This window comes from Pleurodeles waltl, chromosome 4_1, assembly GCF_031143425.1.
Source record: "Pleurodeles waltl isolate 20211129_DDA chromosome 4_1, aPleWal1.hap1.20221129, whole genome shotgun sequence".
Taxonomy (NCBI): domain Eukaryota; kingdom Metazoa; phylum Chordata; class Amphibia; order Caudata; family Salamandridae; genus Pleurodeles; species Pleurodeles waltl.
The window spans coordinates 371,287,692-371,309,473 of record NC_090442.1 but is presented as its reverse complement, the minus strand read 5'-3'; the positions used below and the strand labels follow the sequence as shown (position 1 = coordinate 371,309,473).

General features: G+C 45.3%; 1 long non-coding RNA gene across 2 annotated transcripts in view; it reads right to left on the bottom strand.

The window, feature by feature from the left end:
- Positions 1–11,978: 11,978 nt before the first annotated feature.
- Positions 11,979–21,782, bottom strand: part of LOC138288514 (uncharacterized) — a 35,737-nt gene continuing 25,933 nt past the window's right edge. For both annotated transcript variants that reach the window (XR_011202427.1, XR_011202426.1), the window contains 2 exons: positions 16,945–17,020; positions 11,979–12,983 (listed from right to left, as the gene is read on the bottom strand). This is a non-coding gene — a long non-coding RNA (uncharacterized lncRNA). The remainder of the gene's footprint in view (positions 12,984–16,944; positions 17,021–21,782) is intronic.

Here is a 21,782-nt window from a genome sequence, read left to right as displayed (position 1 = left end):
CTTGTTCAGGAGACTCTGATTCGTTTCGAATTGAATTTACCACTTCTCCTTCTCTGTTGTCTTCCGGTTCAACACTGTATTCAGGCTCTGAATTGTATTCGTCTGCTTCTGGGAGAACCTCTTCTTGCCTTTGTTCTCCTGCTGCCTCCACTGAGATTGGCACTCCGTCACCTCTCTCGAACTCACTGATAGTTTGAGGGACAAGGCTGTTCTCAGTGGTCTCTCCTGTAGTCTCAGATCTTTCTTGACTGATCTCTGACTCTGAGACTTCTCCTCCTGAAGTTGCTGTACCGGATTTTTCAGGTTCCTCTTCAACAGGACACGTTACCCTTTTTGTATGGCTGGCATGTATCCAGTTGGGAACCCCGGCACACTTCACAGCAGTAGTGGTCGTTAATATTACTTGATATGGCCCCTTCCAACGCGGCTCAAGACACGATTTTCTCACGTGCTTCTTGACAACCACCCATTCTCCAGCTTGCAGAGAGTGTCCTGGTTCGCCGATTGGTGGTAACGTGTTAGCTTCCTCCTGGTGAGAGAAAGAGCGAATCACGTCAGCCAAACTTTTGCAGTAATCCAACACCATATCATCTGTAATATTCACTAGTGCATTTGCAGGTACCGCTGGTAACCTCATTGCTCTGCCCATGAGGATTTCATGGGGGGACAGTCCCGTTTCCTTATCTGGAGTGTTTCTCATAAACATCAGCACTAGAGGTAATGCATCTGGCCACTTCATGTTTGTTGCTGCACACATTTTTGCTATTCTTGATTTTAAAGTACCATTCATCTGTTCAACTAGTCCTGATGCTTCAGGGCGATAGCTACAATGCAGCATTTGTTCAATGTTGAGTGCGGCACACAGAAGTTTAATCACCTCATTGTCGAAGTGTCTCCCCCTATCTGATTCTATAGAAACCGGAAACCCGAACCTTGGTATTAATTCTCTGAGTAGTAGTTTTGCAACTGTAAGACTGTCATTCATACGAGTAGGATATGCCTCAATCCAATGACTGAAAACACACACAATCACTAACACGTACTTCAAACCTCCACAAACAGGCATTTCAATGAAATCCATTTGCATTTTGTTAAATGGACCTCCAGCTCTCCCAATGTGGCTCAAAGTTACCACGGTTCCTTTTCCAGCGTTCATCTGTTGACAGATGACGCACCTGTGACATGTAATTTCTGCGGCATATCTGAATTTTGGATTGAACCAATCAATCTTAAAGGATCTGATCATGGCATCTCTTCCTAAATGTGCCTGCCCATGGTATAATCGGGCAAATTGTGACAGAAGACTGTTTGGCAAAACCAGTTTTCCCTCTTCTGAAACCCATATATCATCTGCTCTTTGTACACACTGCATTTTCTGCCAGGAACGTTTTTCTTCTTTACTAGCGCGGCTTTGTAATGTCTTTAATTCATCGAGGGTATCAACCACTCGTAATGCTAGGCTTAAGGTCATGTCATTCTCAGGTTATTGTAACAGTTCCCACTGCTCCTTAAATGATATACAGTTTAATGCACAAAATCTTGCAACTTGGTCTGCATAACCATTCCCCATTGACACAAAGTCTTGTGATCTGGTGTGAGCACTGCACTTCACCACGGCAATTTCAAAAGGCAACTGAATCGCATGTAACAAATCTCTTATTTGTTCTCCATTTTTCACTGGTGAACCAGAGGATGTCATGAAACCCCTCTGTGACCAGAGTTGACCAAAATCATGTACAATTCCAAATCCGTATCTGCTGTCAGTATAGATTGTGACTTTCAAATTTACAGCAGCGTGGCAGGCCTTTGTGAGAGCTATTAATTCTGCCACCAGTGCAGAAAACACTTTCTCGAGCCAGGAGGCCTCGACTATGCCAGATATGGTACATACTGCATAACCAGGTCTCAATGTCCCTGCTGAATCTCTTAAACAGGACCCATCAACGAACATAATGCAATCGTTTTCCTTTAACTGGGTATCCTGTATATCTGGGCGAGGTTTGGTACAGAGCTCAGTCACCTCCAGACAATCATGCTCAAATTCTTCACCATCTTTGATTTCTGTATTCTCATTGGGAAGTAGAGTTGCCGGGTTTAGCGCAGTGCATCGTTTTAATGTAACATTTGGTGACCCCAGGATAATTGTCTCATATTTGGTAAGTCGTGCATTTGTCATGTGTTGTGTCTTAGTTCGTGTCAACAGAATTTCGACAGAATGTGGAACCAATACTGTCAAAGGGTATCCCATGACTATGCCCTCACATTGTGAAAGGCTTTGAGCAACTGCTGCGACTGCTCGCAAACAACCCGGTAAGGCTGCTGCGACAGGGTCAAAAGTAGCTGAAAAATATGCTACAGGGCGATTTGCATCTCCGTGGACCTGTGTTAAAACAGACAAAGAACAAGCATCACGTTCATGACAGAACAACAGAAAAGCTTTCTCATAATCAGGCATTCCTAATGCTTGAGCCCTTCACATGCACTCTTTCAGCTCTAAAAATGACTCAAGCTCTTCTTTTGTCAAAGCGATTGTGTATGGTTCATCTTTGACTTCTTTTCCTGTCAGTTTTATTAAGGGCTTTGAAATGATCGAGAAGTTGGGTATCCACTGGCGACAGTAGCCCACCATTCCCAAAAATATCCTGACATCTCTCTTTGTTGTTGGGGGATTCATTTGTAAAACAGCTGTTATTCTCTCTTGTGAGAAAACAGGGCTGATTGCAGAGGCCCCATAACTTTTTGCCCCCATTTTCCTCTTTTTGTTGGTGTTTTCCTGACTTTGATGGTGCCCTGGGTACTGCTAACCAGTCCCAGGGCCTGTGCTCTGTGTAAAATGGATATGCAAATTAGGCTAATTATAATTGGCTAAGTTAACCTACCTATAAGTCCCTAGTATATGGTAGGGCATGTAGGTTTAGGCACCACAGCATAGGTGGTGCACACCTAGGTGCATTGCTGAGGTGCCCAGTGTCATTTTAAAAGCAAGCCTGCCTTGCTGGCTGCTTTTAAATTAAAGTTATATGCAAATTCGACTTTGGAATTAAAGGTACTTCCAAAGTCTTAAACTACCTTATTTTTACATATAAGTCACCCCTAAGGTGTGCCCTATGTGCCCCTAGGGCTGGGTGCCATGTAACTATAAGCAGGGACTTTATAAAAATAGATTTATAAGCCCTGGTGAGGTAAAAACAGGCAAATTCGTTTTTCCCTCATAGAAGTAAATGGCCTTCATAGGCTAGAATGGGCAGACTTTTTTTTTAATTTTAAGTCTCCTTAAATGTTACATACCAAGAATTTGGTATCAAATTGATTGTTGTAATAAATCCCACAACTTCCAGTTGTGGGATTTAATATAACTTGTCCAGGTAAAAAGTTTAGACTTTACCTAAAAAGTTGCCAATTTCAGCTCTGCATTGTTTTTGCTGCTGTGCTCTGATTGGCCAGCCTGCAGCAGCTTCTGCCAGGCTGCCTTGATGAGGTGTGAAGTGGCCAGACTTCACACAAAGGAATGTGCTTGGGGGAGAGAATCTCCCCTCAGCAGATGGTGAGGCAGGAAGGGGGAGGGCTGCCAAACTGGTCTTCAAAGGCAGAGAAGGACATTTGCAGCACCCAGCAACACCCCCACATCCTGCAACCCCAGACAATTAGGTGCCCCCTTGATTAATTTAGGAGAGGGCAGGAGAGGGGTGTGTTTATGATTTTTAGCCACACCAGAGGGTGGGCTCAGCCAGATGTAACCTCCAAAAATCAGATTCATCCATGTTGGATTTTTAGAGACTGTTGCCTTCTGGGATGGATTTTTGCCACACTTCCCAGGAAGTGGTCATCACAGGGGGACGACCCTGTCCCTGATTGGAGAACCAGGGCCCCCCTGCTTTTCACCCAGGAGCAAGGATAAAACTGGCAGACCTGCACCCACACCTCAGATCCCCTCCAGAAATCAACAAGAAAGGAACTAAAGAAGAAGAAGGACTGCCCTGCTGGACCCCTGGCCTGCACCTGGAACCTGTACTCAGAAGGACTGCACCAGCTGCACACTTGGGCTTCACCACAAGAAGGACTTTGCCTGGCTTCAACTGGTTCAAGGAGGGACTCCCTGTTTGCTACAGGTGAAAAATTGCTAACCAGAGTCCCCTGCACCAACTCCTGAAGAAAGCGACCAGCTGACCACTGTCCAGTGGCCAAAAAGGAGTTTGCGCCAGGTGCATTCTGGGAGTTGAAGTCCGCACCCCCCAAGGACCATCACAGAACTTCTGGACCCTTGGGGTGAGCTGTGGACCCCAAAAGAACCTTAAAAGAACATCTGGGTGAAGCCCCAGAAGTTTGGAAAAGATTTGAGAATTTTTGGAAAAAAGCTCCAGAGAGGGACCGACCCGCCGCGGAAATTCTAGCCGGCTTGCCTCAACCGCGACCCGGCCTGACTTCGTGGTTCGTCCCGGTAAAGAAAAACATCCAAAAAAGAGACTAAGTCCGAACATAAAAAGTTGACCGGGACCTCCCAGCCATCGTATCCGAGAAGGGCTCCATGGACGTCGGATCAAGATCCAGGTTTACCCCGGTCGAAGGATTTTCATCTCGAAAAAACAACTAAGTCCGAAGGTAAAAGTCTCCACCGAGGAAACCCACATCGCGTATCCGGACAAGGGCTCCAGGAGGTCGGATTCAACTGGCAGGTTCGTCCCGGTGAAGAAAAACTTCAAAATAAAGACTAAGTCAGAAGTAACTTTTTAACTGAGGCCTCCCGCGACCTGTAGCCGAGCAGGGCTCCATCGCGGTCGGCCTGAAAGTTTGACTTTGCCCCGGTCGAGGTGCAACCAGATGACCCGATTGGCGCTTTTTGTTTCTAAGCGCTAGAAAAGTAATAATTCTTTAAAAATTCATATCTCCGGTTCCCCTGAACCGATTTTAATCGTTTTTGTGTCATTTTAAAGATAAAAATATAAACTATTTTTATAAATTGGTTTTGGATTTTTAAACTGTTTCCTGTGTTTTATTTAATTACTGTTTTGTGATATTTGAATGCTTTACACTTAGGGGGTCATTCTGACCCTGGCGGCCGGTGGCCGCCAGGGCCACCGACCACGGGAGCACCGCCAACAGGCTGGCGGTGCTCCAACGAGCATTCTGACCGCGGCGGTTCAGCCGCGGTCAGAAGCGGAAAGTCAGCTGTCTCCCGCTGACTTTCCGCTGCTCGTTTGAATCCTCCATGGCTGCGGAGCGCGCTCCGCAGCCATGAGGATTCTGACCCCCCCTACCGCCATCCTGTTCATGGCGGGAAAGCCGCCATGAACAGGATGGCGGTAGGGGGGGTCGCGGGGCCCCTGGGGGCCCCTGCCGTGCCCATGCCAATGGCATGGGCACGGCAGGGGCCCCCGTAAGAGGGCCCCGCAAAGTATTTCAGTGTCTGCCTTGCAGACACTGAAATACGCGACGGGTGCCACTGCACCCGTCGCACCTTCCCACTCCGCCGGCTCGATTACGAGCCGGCATCCTCGTGGGAAGGGAGTTTTTCCCTGGGCTGGCGGGCGGTCTTTTGGAGACCGCCCGCCAGCCCAGGGAAAAACTCATTATACCCTCCGCGGTCTTCTGACCGCGGAGCGGTATAATGGGGGCGGAATTCTGGCAGGCGGCCTCCGCCGCCCGCCAGAATCAGAATCACCCCCTTTGTCTCCTAAGTTAAGCCTTGACGCTCGTTGCCAAGCTACCAAGGGTTGAGCTGGGATTAATTTACTGAGACCTAACTGTACCTATGTGGAGGTTAGTGGCTTGTTGCTAGGTGTAGGTACCTACCTGCCCTACCAATAACCCATTTTCCAACAGGGACCCTTTCTCAATCAGATGCCCCAAATATTTCACTTCTTTTTGACAGTACTGCAGCTTTTTAGGTGACACCTTATGTCCGTTCTTCCCCAAATGATTCAACAATGCAATGGTATCATATTTACAGCTGTCTCTGGTTTTGGATGCAATTAACAAATCATCAATGTACTGCACAAGAGTCGAATTGAAAGGCAGCACAAGAGGTTCCAAATCTTTCTTCAATATCTGATTGAAGATGGATGGTGACTCAGAAAACCCCTGAGGAATTCTGCACCAACTGTACACCTTATCCAGGAATTTGAAACTGAACAAAAACTGGCTGTCTTCGTGAAGTGGTATCGAGAAAAATGCTTGTGATTGTCTACTACAGTAAACCATTCACCATCACAAGGAACCTGGAACATTATTACCGCTGGGTTGGGAACCACAGGGCAGCATTTTATCACAATTTCGTTTATTTTTCTCAAGTCCTGCACAATTCGAACCTTTCCACATGGCTTCCTCAAACCCATAATAGGAGAGTTACACGGACTGCTCAGGACTTCTTTCAAGACTCCCTGTCTGAGAAAGTCTGCAATTATCTGTGTCACTTCAATAAGGACATCCTGAGTCATGTGGTATTGTGGCACTTGTGGGAACACTGCATTTGGCTTTATCTGCACCTTGACTGGACCTACTCCCTTGATTAATCCGACCTCTTTTCCAGTCAAATCCCACACCTTCTCTGTTACGGATCCTTGTAGATCAGCAGGTAGATCGATCAAGGTAAACACTGGGAATAGAGTAATTAGAGGGTAATCTTCATTCATCTCTCCTCCTTCTTCTATGAGTTGACCCTCATCTCCCTCATCATCACTGTTTGTCTGTACCTCTATTCCACCATTGGAACAGGTAATCGAACATTTGGTTTTGCATAATAAGTCTCTTCCTAATAAAGAAACTGGGCTTGAGTCGCACACAACAAATCTATGCAGGCCCTGAAAATTTCCGATTTCAACCTGCACTGGGTCAGTGATTGGATTAGTCAGGTACTGGTTAGCCACACCGACCACTCGTATGGTGCGCCCCGAGAGAGGTAATCTCGGTACTTCAGCACTGCGAACCGTAGAGCGTGTTGCTCCTGTGTCGACTAAAAATGAAACTTTGTAGCCCATTACTTTTCCCTCCACATATGGGCCTCTCTGGTCTACCTCTAGGGATGCTGCAAGCCTGCACTCTTCACTGTCTGAGCTGTCATCTGACCAATCTTCATTCATATCACTTTCACCTCTTAATGGGAATTGTTGTACAGTGTTGTTTTGGTTTGTTACCTGGCCTGTGACCTGCTGAGGAAGCGTCACCTGTTGCTGTCCCATCGGAGCTAGGGGTAACTGCATTTGCTGTCTAGGCACCATAGGGATCTGCTGTTGTATTGGTTGTACTGACACTGTTTGGAAACGCGGCATTTGTATTTGCTGCATGGGTTGCACCCCTGACATTTGCACCAAATTATTTTGATAATTCTGATTCTGGTGTCTCATTCTTGGACCTCGTGAATTTTGTAGTGTACCGGCATTAATACTCTGCTGAACCGTACCATCCTGCATCATATTCGGACAATCCCGTTTCCAATGCCCCACGCCCCCGCACGCATGACATGGTGACATCTTTTTCACTCCTTGACCATCATTTTGAATAACGACATTATTCATGTCCGAACCACGGTTCACAAACCCTCGACCTCTACCTCTCGGCTGTGCCTAAAACACACCATTCAATTGCGGTTGTTGCTGTATCATTTGCTGAACACCATTTCCCTGTATTCCAGCCTGTGCAGCCCTTATCTGCATTACCATCACTTTCTCCTTCAACTTTTTCTGCTTCAACTCAATTTCGTCACTACAGTATTTTGCATACTGTAATACTTCATCAATCGGTTTAGCTTGCCAACAAATCAGATGATTTTTAATCATTTGGCTGACCTCCGGTCTCAGCCCTTCGACGAATCTGAACACAAGATGATTCATGTCCTTCGGTTCAGTTGTTTCAGTACCACTGTAATGTTTGAATGCCTTCAACAACCTTTCATAATATGCATGTATTGACTCTTTTACCTCTTGAGAGGTCCGGTCGATTTTCTGCCAATCAGTCACTTTCGGCGACACCTTTTGTTTCAAAAACTCAATTACTTTATGATAATATTTCATCATCTCTTCAGAAGGTGCTCCAGTCACTGTATCCCTTGCCGGTTCCTTTGTGGGCCAATCTACCCCTCTCTTGCACTCGAGCCACAAGTCTGGTGGAACAATAATCTCAAACAAGGTATTTAAGTCTTCCCAGAGACATTTCGCAAGCTTCACGAATCTATCTGTCTGTTGATACCATTCAATTGGTTTTTCTCTTAACCTGGGATTATCATTCGTAAAGGAAAAAATTTCTCCCCTGGACCAAGGCACATGCACCAAGACACCACCAGCTGTTTCTCTCATAGGTAGGATTTTTACCGTGTCTAAATTAGGTGTGACTGTTGTTTCATTAGATCCTGGGCTATCTCTTTTTCCCTTATCTCTTTTCTTTGCCCATCGGCCTTCCCATTTCTCTAGTGCTCCCCAAATTTGTGCGCTTTGCAGCAACTCTTTCAAGTGTGTCTTCATGCCTGCAGATCTCATGTGTTCAAAATCTTTCGTGCCAAAATCGAATCTGTAACTCCGTTTCAAATGTTTCGTGTTTCCAATGTCGATATTGTATTTGTCTGCCAAATTCATTAATTTCTGGTGTACTTTGCCTACCTCTTTGGTAATCTTAGGGCATAAGTACCTTAATTCTGCCTCAGTGTAAGATTCCAACCTATTTACTCCCATTGTTCCATCCACCAATTCAGCAGCTTCTGCTCCTAGTCGTACTAGATTCAGATATTCATCTTGTTTTTCTTTTTCAGGTTCGACCGTAGTCACTGTAGTCTTTTGTGAAGTGCAAGTTTTCTCTAACCACTCATTCAACTGTTGTACTGTAAAACCCCGCAGTGAAATGTTCCCTGCATGTATCATTGGAGTGTATGAGGTATTTGTACTCATAGTTTGGGGAGTCAGGACTCCCAACCCTGCTTGTCGCATTGCCTCAAGAGGTGCCCCTATTGGACTGAGGTCCATTAAGGGTCTTGATTGTTCGCAAACCTGTCCTCCCTGGGTCATTATTTGTGGAGTTCTAATAGGCCCTCCTCTTATCGCTTCATGAGTCATAACCCCCTGTTCGCATGTCCCTGTTTTCTCCTGTGCATATAATGGTACTGGGGGACCAACAGTAATAGGTAGCGATATAGCGGCAGGTGTCTGACCTGGTCCCAAGCTTCTCGGAGCGGCGACACCTTAGGTCTGCTCTAATGTCCCTGGTGCAGGTTCTTTCAAAGGACCCGCTACGGGGTTATACCCAGGTATCAGTTGTGGCGGTTGTGACACTAACTGTGGAGTTGACTCAATCTGTATTAACCTAGGCTTTGTATATATCGGGTCCGGCGGCACCACTAAGTTCGTAGTAGTCTCGAGTACTGGGACATCGGGGTAAATTCTTTTTATCTGCGGTGGAGGCTGCAACTGTATCGGTGAGTCTGGTGCAGTGGGTACACTGACACCATTCTGTATCAAAGCTGTATCACTAGTCTGCACCGTATCAGTAACGCCCTTCTTCTTCGTCTGGTTCCCAGGATCCAAGCTAGTACTTGGAGCACTGTCGTTCACCGCCTACGGTGGCGGACGATCATGTAACAATCTATCCATAAACGCCTCATCATCTGAATCATCTTCTTTTTCCCAGGGCCTTTTGTTCTCTTTGATTTTTGCCTGAATCTTTGTCAGTTTTGCAAGAAGCTTTCTTTCCCTGTGTCTCCTCTCCCTGTGTTATTGCCGGAAACAGCTTTAACCCATCCACTATTCCTCGTCTCCACATTTTGTTCTCATTATCCCATCTAGCCTCTGCATAGGACTTTTCTGCCCTTGTCAATCTTCTGTGAAATCTTTCTTGTCTATGTTTAAGAGCCATCAGGTCCCAAATCGCCAAAGCCTCATATTGTGCCGGTCTTGGAGGTGGTTTCTGCGTACTTAACATCCACCTCAAATTTTCTAACACCTTTAGATTAAATGTTCCATGTTCCGGAAACGCTAGACACCCTTCTTTCTCTGTTAATTTGCGCCATTGTTTTATCCATAAACATGGTGCAACACCCTTTTCCTCCATAACCGTATAAGCTGGTGTACCCTCAGGTGGTGTAGGTTCCCCATCAGTTGCAACAATATACACATCTCCTTTCAAAGCGCTTTTGAATGCCTTAACGAAATTCATTTTATTTTGTATTTAATCAGAAAACGGCTTAGTTCCCAGGACACTCTTCACCTACCCTTTGCTCAACCTATTGCCTCTCACGGATGGCAGCCAATCCGTGCGCGACCCCTCTCGGCATCTGACCTATCTCAGCGCGGCACCACTGACGTCACACTCACACACACTGCAAAGGGGGTCATTCCGACCCCGGCGGTCATTGACCGCCGGGGCCGGGGTCGGCGGGAGCACCGCCAACAGGGTGGCGGTGCCCAGCAGGGCATTCTGACCGCAGCGGTTTCGCCGCGGTCAGAACAGGAAAACCGGCGGTGTCCCGCCGGTTTTCCGCTGCCCTGAGGAATCCCCCATGGCGGTGCAGCTTGCTGCGCCGCCATGGGGGATTCCGACCCCCTCCCCGCCATCCTGTTCCTGGCGGTTCCGACCGCCAGGAACAGGATGGCGGTGAGGGGTGTCGTGGGGGCCCTGGGGGCCCCTGCAGTGCCCATGCCAATGGCATGGGCACTGCAGGGGCCCCCGTAAGTGGGCCCCACTTTGAATTTCAGTGTCTGCATAGCAGACACTGAAATTCGCGACGGGTGCTACTGCACCCGTCGCACCCTTCCCACTCCGCCGGCTCCATTCGGAGCCGGCTTCCTCGTGGGAAGGGGTTTCCCGCTGGGATGGCGGGCAGCCTTCTGGCGGTCGCCCGCCAGCCCAGCGGGAAACACAGAATGGCCGCCGCGGTCTTTTGACCGCAGTGCGGTCATTCGGCGGTTCCCGCCAGGCGGGCGGCTCCCGCCGCCCGCCGGGGTCTGAATGACCCCCAAAGTCTTGCGGCTTGTCCACACCTTACTAACTCTTTACAACTCATACAAACTAATGCGAATTATTGCCAGCACTTAAATGACAACACAAATCTGCCGGTTTACTACAGGAAGGGTAACACATTCGCTTCAGAACTTTACAGAGATTTCACTTGAAGCCTCGGCCGCTACTGTCTCCTTCTCAGTTCCCTGATACGCAAGCAGAATTCGACCTGCAAATCCTACTCTCGACTTGTCAATGACTCCTTCTAGTGCACTTTAGAAGTTGTCAAATCTCCATTGAAGGTTTCACACATGCATCATAACTCGAAACTTGACTTGTCAACCACGCCCGATTGACCTACTAAACCGCACAGATTACAACATAAACCATATTTAACATCATACTCCGGAGTCTTAGACCTCAATAGGCCCGTATACAACAACCAACCACGTGGATAATTTTGAGCAATAAGCGCTGCATTCACATGAAGTACGCCGACTTCCCTACTCTCATACTGTGGAGTACGCCTACTCCTTCTAAACAACACTTAATTTGGCCTAATCGCTATTCACAACCACCTGCAGAATGCATAAGATTTAATAAGCGCAAAGACCCTAACCACACATACTATGGCGCCGAGAACATTCCCAACTCATTTAGGCAGGCTCCGAGATCCCGGGAAAGCCATGGCGAATCTAGCAACTCATCATCTCTCCAAATTGCATTGTCACTGAAAAACAAATTAAACAATGAAACTCCGTCCTAGTGCCCCCCCAAGGGCCAAACCGTACTCTGCTACCAGAACTGTTAACGCGTCCGTCTATGTTAATTTTTACACATCAGGACTCGTTTTAGGCCGATGAATCTTTGGACCCAGTGGTGAGACACCGCAGGACGAGACAACTGATCAATATATCGATTAATATGTCAATAACATTATCAATAGTTAGTACCAAAATATATCCCACTTTAGACATTAATAAACCTTTGGCGCAACCATGACCTTTCAGTCATGAATAATCACACCTTAATGAAGTTTTATGAGTTTTATTCCCTATTGATTACAATCTAATAGCAAATGCGTCAATCTCAAAATCAAGAAGCAAATAAGCATAATCACAAGATGACAATCATGATAGACTTTCAATATTGAGAAGATCAGAAACATAAACAATCAGTTGGCTATAAGCAGATCGTAATACATAGAACCTTCTAGCGATACAAGTTCAGCATAGCACCAAGTCAGTCACGTCAGTTTGTCAGTCGAAATGGATGCCTCATCTAACCTCTAATTAGCATTAGCATGTTGGACTTCATGCAAAACAATTTAGAACATCAATTTGGAAAAACATCTAATTAAGGTCTCTAATTAAAAAACATACAGCAGTTGGTACCTAGAAAGAAAAGCAAGTAAGTAGATTTCATTAGCAACATTTATCATTACCCTCCTCAAGATAGGTCAGCATACAGGATCAGTCTTCGTCTTCAGGACATCAGTTAGATCACCGTCAGTCTATCTAAGTTAAAGGCAAGGGTCACTTTCCTCATAAGGAGAAAAGTGTAATGGGGCAGTCTATGGGCAAGGATGGTTTTATCTAGGTCTCAAATCACCAAATAGAGTGACAGAGTTTCGGGATGCAATCGATATCATTCCCTACCTAATGTCGTTTGTCTCCTGTGTCATGGGTTTTTATCCCTTTTTCGTGATACATTCCCCCAAAATTCTATTGGTCAGTCAATACACCCCACCAATGGTAACCTATCAAATTATACATTAAGTAATGCATTTTGTCATTTCTTGATACTTTCCTAAACTCTAATTGGTCTTTATAATTGACGTATTTTCGTAGGTGGCTCATCCGGGGTTACTTCATCGACTTTGCACATATCAGGTCAAAAGTTCTCTTCTTCTCGCTTCATCGTCCTTGGAAGTGTCCATTAATGTTTCGAAGTATATATCTGTTATGCTAGAAGCTACTAACATGCGGATGGGAGAATTGGAGGATGTTGCAAACTAGTGAAGAAAAGAACAATCGCTGGGTCATGGTCTTTTGCAAGTCAGTACACTGAAGAGACAGAAAAATACGCTTTAATATGAGAGCTACACAGCTTTCCTTTGACTCACGCTAACTTAAGATATATGATTCTAACGAATGCAGTCTTATGCGTTTTAATGTGCACAGCTTTGGCAATCTATGAACGATTATTTTTTACAGTTGACATTAGTTTACACACATGAAAATCCTTTACGTTAATGAATGTGTTTCAATGAATATTTTATTTAATGCAGCATTGTTAATCATAAGCATTTCACGTCTATAATATGTAATATTAAACTACGCCCTCTCACTTCCATTCACAGCCTCACAATGGCACCGACAGCTAGATGAAGTAAAACAGCTAAGAACAAAACTCCAGCTTTCGGAAAAAAGTAAACAATTTAAAGCAACTACAACATAACCAAATCATAACTCAAAATCTGTAGTTCTGCAGTGTCTGTTCTACATGAATGCAAATGTGCACATTATTAGTACTGCGACTCTGTGTAATGTCTCATGCTGAGCCTCAGATATCTGTACACTCTTTTTATTCCCCAAGCTAGCATAAGCACTACAAACATACAGAATACAAATTCCGGTGCACATGTGCACATTGCTCTGTTTGCACAATCAAGGTAGACCTGCTGCCATTACAAAGGTTTTTTTTTCACTTTGGAGTTTGACACAGGGCTGAATAAAGATAGAATCAATCTACAGCAGTACTCACTTTTAATTGTCCTAATCCCCCCTGGCTCCGCTCTATGCCACCTGCTGTTCTGTAAAACCATTTGTGCTCTACGTGCCAAATCTTTCAGTGTATGTCACTAGTCCATTACGTGGGCACTACCGAGTCGTGCATCAACCAATTTTGTGGCTGAAGGTATCATCAGAGTCATCTGTGAGTGGGTGGTACTGTTAAATAATAATGTTTAAGGTGACCTACGATTGGAACACCAAGAGTACTTCAACCAATCAGATTGAAGACGCAGAGAATTGCAAAGTGCTGATTTGCTATGAAATCCGCATTTGCCCCTGTCTAGGCCATCTTGTTACTTGGGGTGGGCGATAAACTCCACCGTGAGGCAGATGTCAGAGTTTTAGCCGAAATCTGTGTTCTAAGCAGAGCTTCGATTGGATAAAACTCTGTGAAATCTGCCGCTGGATCGCAATTTACCACCCACCCCTGAAAAATAGCATGCAAGATTTATATAAAGAAGCAAGAAGTGTCTGGTGGTAGATTAAAGAGGTATGAGGTGAAACCAAGACTTTGAAGTCCAGGTATTCAGCATTACAACCTTTAGAACCACTGCCCTTAGACTTCTGAGCAAGAATTAAGCTCTGGCACTTATTCATATACAAATTAAGCACTGGAATTATGTTTGTATGTATGTGGTATTTCTGTAGCAGAAACTTAATCAAAAGCCAACCGAGCATTGTACAGGGTCAACAAGTATAAAACTAAGATTAATATAAGAGATACTGTTAATACATTGTGAAGTAGTGATCCTTGAGAGTTGTAACTGCAGCTCTTTAAAAAATGAAAGCAGTGTTGGGGTGGTTCTGATGGATACAGGCATGTAGTTCCAGGTCTTGGATGAATAGGTTTTCCTTTTTTCTGGCTGTTGAAGTGCTAAGAACGACCAACAATGGTGAGTTTCTAGGAAAGATAAGCAGGGTTGCTGGTCATGAGTCTTTGCAATGATGCAGCATGTTTTGAAGATGGTGCCAGCAAGGGGAGCAAATGCAGTTCCATCAGGACAGGAGTGATGTGATCATATTTCTTCAAGCTTTGGATGACTGGATGAAATGTGCCACAGTTCGTAGGATGCCCTTAATGGATTCTAGTGTGAAGTCTGTGAAGCAATGGAGCAGAGCATTTCCATCATTGGAAGCAAGAGTATGAGGGTTTGAAGAGAAGTCATTTTGTGGAAGAAACGCTTTCACTTTCTTTAGTATTCATGTGAAAGGGCCATCTGCAGTGCCAGCAGCTGAAGAAAAATGTTTTTGTGTGCACTCCACACCCAACCTCACCACCAGCAGCAGCCAACTCCCTGCATGTGGTCAAAGCCTCGCTTTACATGGCAGAAGGCTGTGCACAGCAGGGGGTTGGATGATGAGAGGTCTTGCACTCAACTCCTGTAGCTATCCACCCACTGCACACTGCATGGCCACAGCGCCTGTACCCATCCCCCAATGAAGCCTGTCCTCTGGCAGACACCCATCCCACATTTCATACTCTATATATTTTTTAACCACAGAACCATAGGGTGTGAAGCTTGTGTAGGTTGAAGCTTGTAAGGTGGCTCCTGAGGGAGTACCATTGTACCTTATGGGAAGATCGCCCATGCTCCCACGAGTGCAGTAGAACCTGCTGAGTTATTTTTTTTATTTGAGCTCATCGGGACAGTCCCTCTGGACCCCCATATGTGCCTTCAAATCAAATCATTAACATTTATAAAGTGCGCTACTCACCCGTGCGGGTCTCAAGGCGCTAGGGGAAAGGGGGGGTTACTGCTGCCCGAATAGCCAGGTTTTTAGGAGTCTCCGGAAAGCGGGGTGGTCCTGGGTGGTCCTGAGGCTGGTGGGGAGGGAGTTCCAGGTCTTGGCCGCCAGGAAGGAAAAAGATCTCCCACCCGCCGTGGAGCGGAGGATGCGAGGGACGGCAGCGAGTGCGAGACCAGAGGAACGGAGGAGGCGGGTGGGGACGTAGAAGCTGAGGCGTCGGTTGAGGTATTCCGGTCCCTTGTTGTGGAGGGCTTTGTGTGCGTGGGTGAGAAGTCGAAAGGTGATCCTTTTGCTGACTGGGAGCCAATGCAGGTGTCTCAGGTGTGCGGAGATGTGGCTGTTGCGGGGTACGTCGAGGGTGAGGCGTGCCGATGCGTTTTGAATGCGTTGCAGGCGATTTTGGAGTTTGGCTCTGGTCCCGGCGTAGAGGGTGTTGCCGTAGTCCAGGCGGCTTGTGACGAGGGCGTGGGTCACGGTTTTTCTAGTGTCGGCGGGGATCCAGCGGAAGATCTTGCGGAGCATGCGGAGGGTGAGGAAGGGTTCAGGTTAACCATACCTGCCCCTTATACCTTATTGTTTATATTTTCAAGACACCAAGACAGAGTCTCTGAGCCCTGTATTGACCCAACTTGAGCACCCCTTTAGTAGGGAATTTCTCAAAAACAGCTATACAGATTTACACTAACTCCAGAAAAGCTCACCTTCTGATTAAAGTTGTAATGTGTTGCCTAATTTGGTGTAATTCAGCTCAGCTGTTTTTTCTGTAACAGAGAGCAAAGTTTCCTGTGGTGTTAACTTGGGAAGCCAATGTTTTGGGACCCCAGGTTTTTCTAAGGCCATGATTGGCAGATTGGTGCAAAACCTTCCAGGAAGAAGCTGCAGTGGATTCACCTTTTTGTAAAGTTTTGTGCAGATTCATCAGAGGACAAAAATCACTCTTCCTATGGCACCTCTGACCTAACTATAACTACACAGTGGCAACTGCCACTGTGTTTAATAAATATATGGAAATAATACAATTATGTATGAGAAAAAGAAAAGTTAATCTCTACTTATTCTGTTCATTCATTTCACTGATTGAAAATTAATTCAGTCCACTTCCATTCTATAGATATCATTTACTCTGTTTGAGCATCTAGTGTTCAAATCCAGGATGATGATTTCAATATAATTTCTTCAAACAGTCATTTATACTTAATACAGCCAACCATGTTTCATGACACCATTGTTTCTTCAGGGTTGATAAACAGCTTTTAAGTACACTGAAACAACCTAATTCTGCTTCCTAATTACAATAACTGAGAAAAATAATCTTGATTGCAATGTAATATTTAAAAAAAACACGCCAACACCTAATCTGCATTCACTAGTTAACTTTTTTGAAAACCATTTATTCTTGCTAAATTAAAAGGATTATTCAAAACCATACCTGAAATCTCACCATTTATTCTTGCTAAATTAAAAAGATTTTTCAAACACCTACCCGATCTCTTACTATTCAATCTAGCCATTTCTGTTCAGTCTTCAATATAATATGCCGACCTCATGTTCAGGGAAAGCTGTAAAATAAAAAGGAAAACGCACAATAAATAAATGCCACACCGAAACTTCATCCAATCTAACCGAACCTCAGATGGGCAGATACCATATATTATCTTTCACTTTTGTTTCTAAGCAGTAAAATCATGATCTGACCCCTACATGGTAAACCAAGCCTTTTCAAAGGCCCTCCTTATATATTACATTCAAAATTGCACTCCAAACAACCTCCACATGGTTCATCCCCAGAAGTAAAACCAAGGTAGGTGTTCCCGTCCAAAAAATGACTTAAACGGCAGTGCGTCGTATTCATGCTTCAGGGCAAAAATGCTGCACGGCTGGGAGGAGGAGCCGTAAAATGACGCACAGCCTGATTTGTGTAAATAATTAATGCCTGGGTCAGGGCAGGCGTTAAAATGGGGCAAACACACCTGTATTTAATGAGAACACACAGAAGCAACAGCAGAGCAGCAAAAGGGAGACATGGAGGTGCTTCTCATCCAGCGTGCACACAGACGCAGAGACCAGCAACAACAACAGCAGCTACCACAAAACCATCAGGGACCCCAAAGGGAGCGCAGAAGGCAGGAGAGAATATTCCACACCAGAACAACCCTTCATGGCCTCAGAGAACATGACATCATCCAGAGGTACAGGTTGAACTGGCAGGCCATTCAGCAGCTGCTGCGCAACATAGAGCCACAGTTGGCACCCACCTTGCTGACACCCGCACCATCCCAACAGAAACCAAGCTGCTAGCTGTACTTCACATGCTGGCAAGTGGCTTCTTTCAAAGCACTGGCGCCCTGGTTGGCGGAATATCACAGCCATCATTTTCTGCCTTCTTGCCCAAAGTACTGGATGCCATCATTGGTCTCACACCCCGCCACATCTGCTTCCCAAACACACAGCAGAAGCAGCAGGAGACAAAACAGGGGTTTTACCTCATTAGTGGCTTCCCACATGTCCTTGGTGCCATCGACTGCACACATGTACGCCTTGTGCCACCTGCTGCAACTGAACACCTCTACCGCAACAGGAAGCACACACATTCCATCAATGTGCAGGCCATTGTGGATCACCAAGGATTGTTCACCAACATCGTGGCAAAGTATCCAGGGAGTGTACATGACTCATTCATCTTCCGTCACTGTACCATCAATCAACACTTCTAGGATGGACGACATGGCAATGGACTACTTGTTGGTAAGTACAAAAACCTACTTATATACACACAGCACTGCAACCCTCTAGGACTCACAACACATACACCATGACAGCAACATGTGGACAGGAACACACTGAGGTCGTGACATCACTAGCCATGTTTTATAGGTCTGCAGTGAACCTGTCACACATCTGAAATTAGTGTACAGTCTAATGTTAAGACGTCAATGATCACAACGTATGGAGAGGTTTGGCCAATTGTCACCTTGCAAAATATAAGCGGCTCACAGATGTTTAAATTAATCCATTGCATGAGTCTAAAGGTATGGGATGTCCAGGGTACATAGATGCTAACGTGTTACCACCACTGTCAATTTGAATCTGTGTATGGAACTATCATCTCACCCCCAGTGAAGACACAGGGACACCTGTATCACAAGTAACAATGCGAGGGAGTGCACACTGTACTGCAAATACCAAAACATACTGCTGACAACCAGTCAGTAGGCAAACAATTATTCAGCCAAGGGAACAACCCAATGCAGATGGTACATCCTAGAAGACTAGGAATCAACACAATAACACAAAAGAGTCACAGACAACTACTGCCATGCAATCTGATATCAATGGGGCAAGCTACATCAACATGATCCCATTCATTTTCTTTTTCAGCTGATCAGGGGTATGGGATCCAGCCATGGATTATGACACCATTTGGCAACCCAAGCACTGCAGCAGAGCGTGCCTACAATGACGCACATAGGAGGACACGCAGCATAGTCGAGAGGACCATCGGCATCCTCAAGTCGAGATTCAGGTGACTCGACATCACTGGTGGCAGCCTCCTATATTCCCCAGAACTGGTCTGTAGGATCATTCTAACATGTGCCATCCTGCACAACATTTGCATACGAAGGAACATTCACCTCTTAGAACCAGAGCCACACATGCCTGAAGAGGAGGATGCTGGCCTGCAACATGAGGGGGAACAACAAAACACAGCTGCTGGAGTGCGTAGGCGCCAACATATTGTGAACAATTTCTTTTAAAACAACTCACCATCACCACTGCATTAACTAATGTAAAGAAACACAGATAATAATCACCATATCATGGTCTGGGTAATCATTTTTGCTCACCTTTATTTCTAACTATCATAATAATAGTGTAGCCTCATGGAGCATTGCTGATATACCGATCATGACACTGAAATTTCCTGAGCAATTGTGATGCGTATCATACACCAGTCACATATACACACAATGTAAATGACATGTATCCTGTACGTTTTACCTTTGAAGGGCAATAGCAGAGGACCACATCTATTTCACACATACATGTTGGCAACATGGTTCATCGCAGCATATGGCACACAACTAAGACACCATCAGTCACTAAATGTCAAAAAATGCCTCATACATGATGCAGTGGATGTGCTATTGCATCGGTAACAGGAATGTATGACCAGACCCTTCACAGCAGTAAGTCATACAGCACCTATCTTTGCAAGGACTATCTGTGACTAGAATTCCATAGAAGCAGAACATAGTCAGCACAAGTGCCACACCTATGACAAGCATTGCGCACATCACATTACATGTACATGTCAGCCCATTTCCTAACTCCTGACACACCCATGCCCCTGGTCTCAACCCACCTGTCTGAAGAGGTCCCTGGAATAGTAATATGTGTACCCTGATATTCCCTCCTCCACACACACAGACTAACAATAGTCATCCAGTGTGCTACACCCTTTCCTATGTTATGCCATTGTCATAGTACACCTGACTGCATGGACGTCAGGTCAATTAATACACTGGCTTGTAGTTTCTATGCCCTGTTATCACCTGTAGATTGCTTCCCGTGTGAAAGGTACCGTTGCCCATTTGAACTCGGATCTCACCTACAGAACTTGTGATGAACTGATGCAGCACACACCTGTGATCACCTCCATGCACACCACCCATTTCAACATGCACTGCCCATGCAGATGATTGGAATAGCATAGAATTTGCCATTTTATCAAATACACTGTTATGCATTACTAGTAACACAGCCCTTGGGTTTATGTGTCACCTTCAAAAACACAGGACAAACACAGTTTTCCTTGTCAACTGCCCTGTTCTTCCTCCGATCATTCTTAGTCAGACCACTGAGTATGTACCTGGTGAAATTGCAGAATCCTGATTGATCCTGCATCCTGTCAGCCTGACTGGCACCTGTCTGTGCGTTACCCTAAAGGTCCCTTGTGGCTACATATGTACCACACTTGGGTTACCAAACTTCACATTCCTCAGGGGGTATTTTGTCAGGTGCTTCCTCATTGCATACCCAAATACATTGTGTAGCATCATCTGCTTTTTAACTGTACCATATTAGTAAAATTGTCTTTGAATACCAACATCATGGCCTATCCCTTGTCTGGCTCTCATGAATGCATGAACGACAAGGTGTGACAGTATACCAGGGCCGTATGCAGGGATTGGGTATGGTGCCTCCAGCAGAAGCAGCAACCTCAGATAATGTGCATTAAAAGTCCACACATGTTAGGACCCCGACAGTTCACATGCAGAATCACATTGCTCACAAAATATTGATGGGCTGTGCGTAGAGAATAGCTGCAAGATTAATCAACACAGGGGCTATGATGTTCCCAGATGCAGTGGGAAGTTTACAGGCCAACCTGTGTACAAATGTTGTAATGACACCTGCTGGAACATGACTCCTGACATATGATCTCACTCAGCACACCAAGGTTGTCCTGTTGACAGTCTCATAACACGGCTGCAGTGACAGGGTGGGACCATCACCATGTAGGTTCTTATATCCTCATCGACTTTACTTCCATTGATCTCAAAAGGATACTCAGTAGATACAGGAATAGGCACAACTGACTCATGATGAGACCTGGACATAACTGTGACAACATACACCTCTAAAAAAACAACTACATTAGTAGCCAATGCACACACATTGAGCCATAGGCATTGAGGTATTGTACTTATGTGCGTCACCTTGCTATCCTCGCCTGACACCAAACATGCCCAATTTGTGCAATACATATATGTAGGCCACACATATGGCCATCTAGTGCATCAGCCAAGCGTGAGAATCATGTTAAGGAAGTAGCGGATCATGGTCTGTAGCAGTATGATGTCTCACATGTGCCCATACACCGTCAACATCAAAGTGGGTTCAATCAGCCTATCTCAGTTGTGTCACAAATGTAGCATTACATTAAAAAGGCAAAATTACCCAAACCCAGTTACTGCCCTGAAATTTTGACGCATACGTGAAAAAAAATGATGCACACGCGTCAAAAAATGATGCTCATGCCCGAAAAACTACGCATTATGCCCTTAAAATTGGTTAACTGTTAAGACTATTTCCAAATATATGGATGCGGCCTAATTTTTACTCCTGTGCGTCGAAAATAAATACGCACATATTATATGACGCATAACGATAAAAATGGCGGCCATTTTATCCAGGAAGTGATGTAATAGGATATCCTGTTTACAGAATATGTATAGTGGGTGTTCTTACACTTTCACTTTGCAGTCTGTGATTCTTCTAGACTGTGTGGCTGTGTTCTGAGTTTTGTCCAGTGAAACT